This window comes from Aulonocara stuartgranti (genome assembly GCF_965226115.1).
Source record: "Aulonocara stuartgranti genome assembly, chromosome: 12".
NCBI classification, from domain to species: Eukaryota; Metazoa; Chordata; class Actinopteri; order Cichliformes; family Cichlidae; genus Aulonocara; species Aulonocara stuartgranti.
Window position 1 is genome coordinate 4,570,896 of NC_138948.1, and position 11,246 is coordinate 4,582,141.

The following is an 11,246-nucleotide window of genomic DNA, read 5'->3' on the forward strand; positions in this document are numbered from 1 at the left end:
TGTTACTGAAGGTGTTTTAACAGTCTTTAAATATTCAAAGGTGGGTGAAAAATATAGATATTCTCTTTGAGAAAGGACTGAGCTGACTAATTTAAGAAAACTAGGAACTGTAACTTTTTGGTATGCAGTTAAATCACAGCTAGAAGGTAATTTTATTATTTTATAGGCCAATTACTGTGATCCACAACATGTTTTTTTCTGTTAAAAATGCTGCAGCGCTATCTTGAACTATCAGTTCATTACGGTTACTCTTCATTGCGCTGATGCAGTTCCCAAAGCAGTTAAGGCCATCTTATAGGAAAGACTCACCTGTGCAAAACATCACAAACAACAAAAACCTTTTTGTCACAATATACAAAGTTTGACAGTGACTTCAAGTCTGTGACAAAACAATAAATACCTTTCAGTCAAGACTTAAATGCTAAATGATTTTACACTTTTCTCAAAACTGCACTGACTGACTGCAAAGAAATGTGTCCTGTTGAACTGGAGCACGCACACGGCCCCATCTAAGACTCAATGGCAGCAGACGTACTGGAATATGTGTGAGTAGACTTCCTAACATGCAAGTTACATAGTAGGGACAACAGGTTTCATAAAATATGGGACTCATTTATGGTGTACGCCGGTTTGGATATTTCTGCTATTTTCTCACAGGCCCTGGTATAATATAAGCATGCCACTGAGTATTGCTAACTCTATCTCATAATCAAAGTATCTGGATTTTCTATTTATTTACTTGTATTCTTAAGCCAGGTTCTCTGTTTTCAATTCAATTCAGTTTTATTTATATAGCGCCAAATCACAACAACAGTTGCCTCAAGGTGCTTTATATTGTAAGCTAGACCCTACAATAATACATACAGAGAAAAACCCAACAATTATATCACCCCCTATGAGCAAGCACTTTGGCGACAGTGGGAAGGAAAAACTCCCTTTTAACGGGAAGAAACCTCCGGCAGAACCAGGCTCAGGGAGGGGCGGGGCTTTTGTCTGTTTTGTTCTGTTCTGTTGTTTTTGTTTTGTTTAATGCTGTTGTTATTGTAAAAGTTTAAAACTCAATAAATACATCAAGGAAAAAAAAACTGCACTGACTTTGAAAGCCACCTCACGTTTCATTTTTGTCTTCAGACATAAATGAAATGTGAAGGATTTATTTGAAACCTTTACACAATATAACTGTTGACAATGAGAAAACAGTGAAACTGTATGCATCAGAAAGCAAAGAGATATATATAAACTTAGAACAGCACCAAGTATAGCACAGTAAAGTCACACTACACACAGACACACACTCTCTCAGGTGGGACATCATTATAGCCAGTATCCGTTGCTTCCTTTAGATGTATCAGATCACGAGGCTGTCGGTTTTACCCCTTCCTCCTCCAAGCAGAGAAGAATTCCTCAGTTGGGTCGACAAATGATGACTTTGGAGTCACGAACACCGTGTCTGGAGGTGGAAACTTTACCAACTTTATCACATGAAGCGAGGGCATTGTAGAGCGCTATGCAGGACCCAGCATGTTCAGCAACAGCAGCACCCATTGTTTTCCCTGACATATTGACCGTGGCTCTGACTGATGATACTCCTGCCACATCTCCTTACATGTGTGTCATCTCACGCAACTCAACTCAAAAGTCTGTAAAATCCAAAAGGCTTCACATTATAAACATCTGCGTGTAGCTTAGAGAAAAGAGAAAACTTCTCACCTTTGTTGGTATTTCCCTGGTGTCACATTCTGCATTTTAACGACGAGCTCCTCTACTGGAGTCTGTATTATTGTTATGGATCCAGTCTCACATGAGTTTTATTCTCAACCTTTAAGTTATTGATTTGTGTTTCCTTTTGTTTTTGTTCCTCAACACAAATTTCCCAACATTATTTTGTGTCCCTGAACACAACATTTCACCTCTCTGCTCTGATGTGTACTGATGTGCCCATGTATACAAAAAACATATATTTGGCTCGTTAAGAAGTTAAAAGTGTGATGATCGAGCTAATAGTTTTGCCTTTCACACCAAGTTTGAGTTATATACACCTCATTTGTTACCATTGTTTGTTTTTTTTAATTAAAATAGTAACAGTGACTTAGTTGGGTTTAGAAAATGACAACGGTTTAAGTTAAAATGTAACCTTTGGCACATCTTTTAAAACTTTGTCTTCTTGACTGCCAAGGTGACGCATCTGACAATTCGTGTCCTCGAACACACAAAAAATATATTGTATTTTCATAACTGTTACTCAAAGTGATGTGAAACTGGGCTGATTGAGTGGGTTCCTTGCTAACCCTTAAATTTCTTCTGTATCACATTAAACTTTGAAATCCTAAATACAAAAAAGCACAAATGGACAAACAACAGTTTTGTAATGTAAAGATGCAAAGATCGGTATGTTACTGCAAAGCATTTTGAATATCTACACCAATTTACGACAGGTTTTGAACTTTCCTTAAGAAAAAAATGTAAATCATCACAAGCGTTCTTCATAAACAAACACAGCTAGTATCAAATGGCTGCTTTTTTGGCATCTGTTAGGTGATTTTCTGGTGGCATGAATAACAGATGCAGCGCTCACACTGCATATTAATGTTTTATATTTGATCTTGTGTCAACATGAACTTTATGAAGCTTGTTGAAGCTTCATAAACACTGCATTGTCTGCCAAGTTTTTCCTGCAGTAGGAGTTTATTGTAATGTCGTGTTTCTGTTTTAAAAAGACGGGCTTCCTTTTCGTTTTCCAGAATATTTAAATCGGTTCAATCAGTGACGACTCATCCGTTTGGGTTTGGTGCTCAGCATAAACATCACATAAAGTTCAGTCTGGGACATGCTGTGCTGCACTTTCTGTCACTGCCACTGTTGAGTGGATAAAGCCTCGCGTTGACTGCAGCGAGTTTTTCTTTACCTACTCGGCTTACTGAGGAGTTCTGTTAGATTGTGAATGCTGATTTATCCAAATTAAACCTCGCTCACACTGCGCCTCGCTGTTTATCCCTTTGAGAGGTTTTTCCTGCTCCTGTGATGTGTGAAGTTCCGAACATAATGAGACGAGCGCCGGCCGCACTGATGTCAGGAGAATAGGCGCTTTTCAGAAGTACTGTGGCCCAGGACACAGAAATAGATTATCTGAGGACTTGCCATTCGTGGCTGTACCACATCTGAATTATTAAGTGGCCCGAGGCTGTGAGGTGCCTACACTGGCTGCTCTTTTCATGATGCTTTTAAAGTTAAACTGCTTCTTGCATTTTGAATTCCTGTGTATATTTTTGAGCCAGAGCAGCAGTTCCCCATTTGTTTTGCTCAATGGGAAATCTATATACAGCAATACGTCCATCACTGAGATTGGTTTGGATTGCGTAGAGGCATTAAAGTTTCAAGGATACTCTAGAGTTACTCGGTAAGGCGCTACAGGTTACAGTGGTTTAAATCTTAAAGTGTAACATCCAGGAGAGGAAATGGCACTTCGTTTTTTTCAGTTCATTTTATCCTTACTGCTTGCTAAACAGATTTCTTTAGGTGTGAATTCATTTGTTTTTATGTTTGTGGTGCAGGCAGGGAAAAAACAAACTTTTTCTAAAAACGATCTGCATCTTCAGACATCCGTGACTGTAAAGACAAAAACATGAAAACTTTGAGCACTGGAAGATTTTTCAAGGTTAGTCTTTGCTTTAATTTCCACCTGAGCAACGACGGCAAGAACTAACATAACATACAGGACGAGCCAAACTACAAATGTGCAAGGACCACCTTGTAATATGGTATTTTTAATGATGGATCATGGTTGTATTGTCTTGCTCCATAAGGAGAGTTCCCTACCAGGACTCCTTGAAGTATATTAAAGTCCTTCTAAGTATATTTGATTACTCATTTTGGCATCTGTCTGCAAGAATAAAGCAATCTCACGACGACAGCAGTCTTTGTCCGGCTCTGAAGCGCTGCTGTGAGCTGGAGGGTCACTTTAACCAGAACCTGCAGCAGGTGGAGAGTTGTTGCGTCTGTGTCAGTGCCAAGCACACTGTTATTGTTACTGCTAGCTACTCTCCAAGACAGAGCCTGGGGGAGGTAGCTGATTATTGCAGGCCAACTTTTATTTGCAAGTGGTTTGATTTGATGAGTCTGTGAACAGACGCACAAGTTCATGGTCACACAAACCTTTGTGTGTTGCATTGTTTGTATGATGTGTCCTCTAGTTGTATCGAGTCTGTACTGAGGATGTAAAGTAGAAAGAAATTGTGGAAGGAATACATTGTTGTGGTGCACATATATCAAACTTAATGTAATAAATAAACGTATTAAACTTGTGCCAAGTGGCTGTAATAAACTTATAGGACTGCTCAAAGCTCACAGTCTGTGCCTGAAGGCTATGTAAGGATGGAAAACAGTCGTGTTTCTCCCCGAGGCTTTGTCAGTCCAGGCATGTCTCTTCATGTACAGGTAAGATGTGAGATCGGGGAAGTCCAGCTTGAGTAATATAAATGGTACAGGTATTGTAGCTCAGTGTGGAACTGTAACTGGGGGGCCAGTGCAGTTTGTTGTGGATTATGCTGTAGTTGCTTAGCTGGATGACATTGGAGTTTTTTCTTGTTTTTTCCCAGCACTCTGTGTGACGGAGCCTTGGCTGTGAGATGAATGATGAGACATTTTTCTTTAGAGCATTACTAATATAGAACACGTTACCTTGAAAGGTGATTGATGTGGGTGACTGAAGGAAAAAAGAAGTTTGGTTTATATACTACAAGAAGGTTTCAGTTGACCAAAAGGACTGATCATTTTATCAAAAACTTTATTGTTCCATGTTTCATGCAACAGAGGCCTCTCGCATGGCTCTAAACCTTGGTTTGAGACCCTCTGCTTGACGCTATCCCATGCCTCAGCGCTGCCGCTGGGCCTAAATGAGAGCTCGCCATGCTTTCTCGCCTGGAACTAAGCCTTTTTTCCCCACCAGTTCTTTGCAGACATGCAGAGCTATGGAGGACTGCACTGAAGTGGTACAACCTTTGGCAAACACCCAATTGGTGGGCTAATGGGCAAACAAACAAGCTAGCCTCTCCCCTTTGTGGTCAATCCTCCCCCACCCCTGACCTCTCCGACCCTCCGGGCCATCCGGTGCCGGCTGTGACAGTGTCATCGCTGAAGGTCTGGGAGGTTGTCGGTCTTTTGTTTCTCACTTCATTCAGAGCTTTTAATTCCCAGCTCACCATTCAAGCCAGTGTGCCTCTTATCTGTAAATACCAGCATGCAGCCCCCCCACATGCCTCAGTTTGTCTTTCTTGCTCTGCTTTTCTTTCCGTCTGTGCCCGCAGGCTCTTGGAGCTACAAGTGTTTAGACAGAGAAGAGTTACATTCAACCCCGCTTTTGTCCCTGTTGGCTCTGATGGCCGTGTTCACACATGCAGCAGATCCCAAAACAAGGCTCATTCTTTCAACTTTATCCCTACTTTTCCCTCCTGTATCTGTCCATGAATACTGGTTGGAAGAATGAGAACATCCAAATAGAGAACTGCTTAGAGACTACTTAAGCACTATTGTTTGCAATGCAGAAAGCTTTAAAAAGCTGAGAGTTGAGAGCTAAGCGGGATTTTTTTTCCATTACATTACAGAACATTTTTATTTATTCTGTTTAAAAAGTAAATTATGAGTAATCATTCATTCTGTGAGGTCTTTGTCGAGATGCGCTATTGGAAAAATTAGAATCCAACATTGTTTGTTTTCTGAAGGACAAAATGTGTAAAATCTGTAAAAATAAACCAAAAGCTAATCAAAAATACAAATTAAGCTTTGAAGTCTTGGTGTTGTTTTGTGACGCCTGCTGACCTCACATTCAGGGTTTTTTAAGGACTCCGTATAAAGAAATGGTGATGATGAATGGGCTTTTGGCACCTTGCAGTTTTAAGTGGTTGAAGTGACTGGTGGGCTCTCCATCTTCAGCATCTGCTGCTGAAGTGCCATTAAGCCTGGCAGTGAATCTATAGCAAGCGGTCCAGCCTCTTCTTCGTCCACTCTGTGCTTTCAGGCAGGATCATCATCTGCTGTCAGTGATTCACGGTCAGTCCTGTCTTCCTCCTCCCCTCCTCGTTGGAACTATTTTTCCTAGGAAGTCAATCACTGGTCAACCACATTTTCCCTTGGGCTCGTATGGATTATTGATGAAGCAGGTGGAGCGAAATCAGACAGACTTCAGGTAGAGTGAGGCGTTAAAGAGGTTCAGGATGTAGAGAGTCTAATATGAACACTCGGTGTGGAAGCACTTCAGGTTCAGGTTTAGACTGCTAATTGTTGTCCTGATGGATTTATATTTAGCACATCGACAGACTGGTGACCTGCCCAATGTCTCTCGTCCAGGCATGTCAGCTGGGAAAGGCTCCAGCCTCCAGAAGGGGAATGGATAGATGGGTGGATTTCTCTGTTTACAGTGTAAATACAGGGATGATGAATGACATAATAAAGTAATTGAAAACACGAGGATCAAACCACAGGAACCTTTTATAACTCTTGGAGGAAAATTTGCTTTCTTTTTGTGTCAACGCTGTTGGAACTAGGAACTATCAGAGTTCTTAGAACTGTGTTTTTAGTGTCCTTTTAAACTCTCACTTCAAGAGAAGAGCGTTTGTGACAGAATTACAAGATGTGTGTGTATATATATATATATATATATATATATATATATATCTATATATATATATATATATATATATATATATATATCTATATATATATATATATATATATATATATATATATATATCTGCAAGATATAAGATGTGATTTTGACTGTGACTGACTCTCTTAATGGAGAGAAATTAAATGAACAGGAACAGGTTTTAGAAGAAAGTAATAGACCACACAGTTGCTCAGCTGAAACAACACCAAAGCGTGCAACAAGTCAGCAGTTGTGGGGTAAATTTGGCACGTGCTGACAATTGGATGACAATTGCGGGCATGAACTACTTGAAGGGGGGACAGGTGGGCCCAAACCATTTAGAAAAATGCCCCCAAGAGCATAACGGCTCAAAAAAGAATGTCTACAAAACTCTATGCACTCGTAGTTTCGTCACCCATCTGTGTCTGACTCATTCACCGTGATTATTCACATGCTCCTGTCCCATAAAATGATCTGGAAAACTTGAAATTCTCACATCAAGCGCTGTGTTTGTAGTGTTAAAGGGCTAAATGTAACATCTGTTTTTAATTGACAGCTGGTGCTACTTTGCAGCCTACTGTGACTCATTTTTGTCGCACTGTGCATGAGAGTGATTTCAAGTCTGAAGTTCGACTATTTTCACGAGTATTAGTATTATTTTTATCTAAACTCGTCCCGCTGCTTGGTAATCAAATCTGTGTTTACCAGTCACACTTGTTTTTCTGATTACTTATTGATAGAATATAAGAGGGACTGCATCAGCTCTTCTTCCTGACATGAATAGATAATCAGATGTCTGTCCTAATCATGCTCACACCTTTTTGCACATGAAAGGCATAAATCTCAGAACGGATGACAAGAAAAGCCTTAGCGAAATATTCCTGAGATTTAAAGCCAAGTGGTTTAATTGTGGCCCGGTCTGTCAAGCAGAATTTTATGAGTACAGCATGATTATCTGTGAGTCTGTGCTCATTACCCTGCACTGTTAACCTTTTACTAAAAGGAGCCCGGTGGAATTGCGGCCCTGCAGATAAAGCCGATGATGACAGGTAGAGATGGATGTTTGCCTCGGGCTAACATGTTGGAAGCCAGACCTGGCTCAGCCCGACGATGACTTCATTTCTCTGTCTTACCTGAAAGCTGCTGCTTCACTCAGCAGAAAACAAAGCCTGTTCCCACTGTGTCTGACCCCGCAGGATGTCGGGATCACTCTACAGATCCCTCTACCAGTGTACAAATCTTGGCTCCTGGCTGCCTGACAGAAAAAAAATGAGGAAATATGAAGATTGGCGAGGAAACGATTTGTCTTTTTCACTTACTTGAAGCTGCAAATAAAATGTGTTTGTGTGTTTATTCGTGGCTGACAAGTAAAGTTGGCATGGTTTCATCTGGATTTTTGCTGACTTTTTCTTTACATCCTCTTGTTTGATGTTATTGAGTTCAGCAGGTCATACTGGCTGGCTTTAAAACAGCATTATTCATTCAGTCAGACGCTATAAGAGGCAATACCCTGTGTTGCATAGTGAGCAGTAACAGGAGATTTGTGGACCTTTAGAATTCAGGATTTTGCCCCATTAACATTAACTACCTATCTAAGGCAAGATCTTGCAATATTGGTGACTCCTGGTTCTAGGTTCACAGCAACATTTAGTCAGTAAATAGTTATTAAAGAAATCCTAAAGACCATTAGTGTTTTTGAAACAACCCAGACTTTGAACAAATGGTTGTGTTTTTTGGCAAAAGTCAGAGCCCAAGTTCATTTGTGTTTCAGCAACTTTGAATTTTCTTTCATGAAACTAGCTTAAGACAATGTTTCAACTGCTCAAAACAAAAGCAAAACTGGAACCAAAATAAAATGTGTGTTCCCCAACTGGTTGGTGAGCGGTTGTGTCACAGGCGCGTGTGAAGTGGTGAACGAAGGACCCAAATGCAGGCACTGATTTACTGCGAGTGTACTTTATTTACAGGTGGTGACAAAATTAATAAAAGAAGAGATAGTGGGAACCAAGACCTAGAAAACCTAAACTAGGAAAATCTAAGAAACTTAAACTATAACTGGCAAGGAGAAACACAGGATGACACGCAGAGGAACACAGATGGACCAGCAACAAGGACAACAAAGGGCTTAAATACACGCTGGAGAATCAGGGATGGGAGATAGCTAGGAGAAATCGGAGCTGACGAGACAAGGGGAAGCAAAACTACACACACTATACACAGGACAGGGACTATCAAAGTAAAACAGGAAATACAACAGGCACGCACAGACTACACTTAACACGAAGACATCAGATATGGCAACATAGAGGGAACACGGAGACACAGAACAGAAGGAGCTCAAATCTGAACAAGAATTAAACTGAAACATAAGATAATAATCAAACCACTGAGTCCACAGACTCAGGACCATGACAGGTTGCTGCCTGCTGGTAGGGGAAATTGATTGCACAAGGTTGGTGCAGTGAAAACCTCCATCTGCAGTTGCCCAAAGTTTGCATGGAAGATGACGATTTGTCTGGAAACCAATGTTTGCCTTGTAAAGTAAAAGTTGTCTCTTAGTGCTGTGACCAACACATTTGAAGGTAAATGTTCTCCACCAGAGTGTTTGGAGACAAGTCAGCCTCTGGAGACTGTGGCAGTCTTTAGGTTTTTAGTGGAATACCCTCTTTGGGCCTCAACAACACACAGTAACCATCCCAAACCTCTCAAACAAACCAGTCAAAATAGTTCAATTTTTAATCAATAGCTGTATAACACCATTAAAGTTATACACAAAATCCTTCTATTATATATTTATGTATACAGCAAAGAGCAAAATACTTTTAGTAGCCTCAGAAAGCCAGTTGTCAGTGACTTTGATACGTTCATGAGAACAATAATGCTGAAAGAGCCTGCTTTCAGACTCTTTCAGCAACACAAACCTTTAACTCCATTTGAAGTGACGTACCCTCTCAGTATCTGTACTTTAGTGCTACCTTGAGGATGGATTAAACACAGAAGCTTTCAGAATACTCTTTGTTTTCATTTTCTCGTGCCTCTTCGAACCTGTACTGTTTTTCAAACAGACAGAAGGAAACATCTCATATTCGGTGGACAGCTTGTAACCCACTGACCCTGGAAGATGTCTGCGTGCTGTTTCAACATCTTGCTGTGTAAACATGTCGTTGTTTGTGCTTTTTTGAGCACAACGTGTGAAACACTAGGGATGTGCGTCACAGGTGCATGTTTGAATACGATAACCACGAAGAGCCTAAAAATGTTTGTCTTGGAACCAAAATGTGGGAGGATTTTTGGTAACCTGCTGTGCCACAGAGGGATAGAGTAAACTGTTTCCTCTGAGTCAAATAATGTAATCACAATTAAACCATATGTGTTTGACGCTACACTGTTATGTTTATGTAAGAGCGTGAAACCACTTTTAAATTGTGCCTTTATTCACCACTGTTTCCTCTGTGACGCCATAGGCTGAGTCAGCTGTCCTACTTGTTGACACCCGCTGGGCATCTGGCAACTCTGTCTCCGGTGGGTTGTCAGGGATCTACTGAGGTTTCTACCTCTGTGATACTGCTGTTCAGTGGGGTGTCTGTCATTTAGTACAAACAAAGTCCTATCCGGTTTAAATAAAGGTTTGGTGATTGAATGCATCAAGAAGGTCTCAAACTACAAGCTGAAATATTTATTACTCCACAGAGGCAAAATGGAGAAGTGCTTTTCCTTTATTGGGAAAGATCAGAAAAGCTGTTCATACTCTTTTTAGTTCAACAGCAACATAGAAAACTGCTTGGGACTGTCAGATCTCAGACATCAGTCATGCACACTTGTCGAAGTATTAATTTGCTGCTCTGTTCTGATGTGACCATTCTTTGGTTTGTTTATAGGTGACCCATTATGCTAATTTCGATCTCCAGTGAAACATTTTTATTCAGCTTTGCAGGATTCACACTTCTGAAAGAAGCTATTTTAGCTCCTGTTACTTTAAGGGCACTCGGCCTTCCAGAGAACTCTCTTCTGACTGGCTGCCCCTCAAGAGCAAAAGGTTTGAGGAGTACACATGGGTGGGGCTTCTGTGTGCATATTTAAAAGTGCCTGAGATGACCAAATTTGGGAAATCTCCCCCGTATTACATCATACAGAGCAAAGGGTAGAAAAAATGGTCTCAAAGCATTAAGACAAGACTGACCCTGAGCTTTTGAGTCACAGGGTTGTAGGTGGGAAATAAAGCAGTGCAAATACTTAGAAGAGTAGAATTTTCAGGTATCAGTACTTTATTTGAGTAGTTATTTTTCTGGCAACAAAAAGTGTAGTGAGTTGGCGCTTTACTTTCCATTTAAGGAATTTAAGGGGAATTATTATTTTAAGTTACCTTGGGCCTTCAAACATTAAATCAATTTGAAGCTAAACATTAACACATGGCAAGCAATCCTACTCATGTACTGATCACCAGCGGATGTGGCATAAAGAGAGATAAAAGAGGCAAAACTGTGTGCCACACTCAGGGGTTAATGTGGGCCGGTGTTCTGGGAATCTACCTCACAAACCATCCCACCCGTTGTTTCTGCTCACACGCTGCGCATGCGTGTAACACAGACCCCAGATATACATCATT

General features: G+C 40.6%; 1 protein-coding gene across 1 annotated transcript in view; it reads left to right on the plus strand.

Annotated features, from left to right (window-relative positions):
- fras1 (Fraser extracellular matrix complex subunit 1) overlaps window positions 1–11,246 on the plus strand; it is a 299,701-nt gene that overhangs the window by 18,406 nt on the left and 270,049 nt on the right. The window lies entirely within an intron of this gene.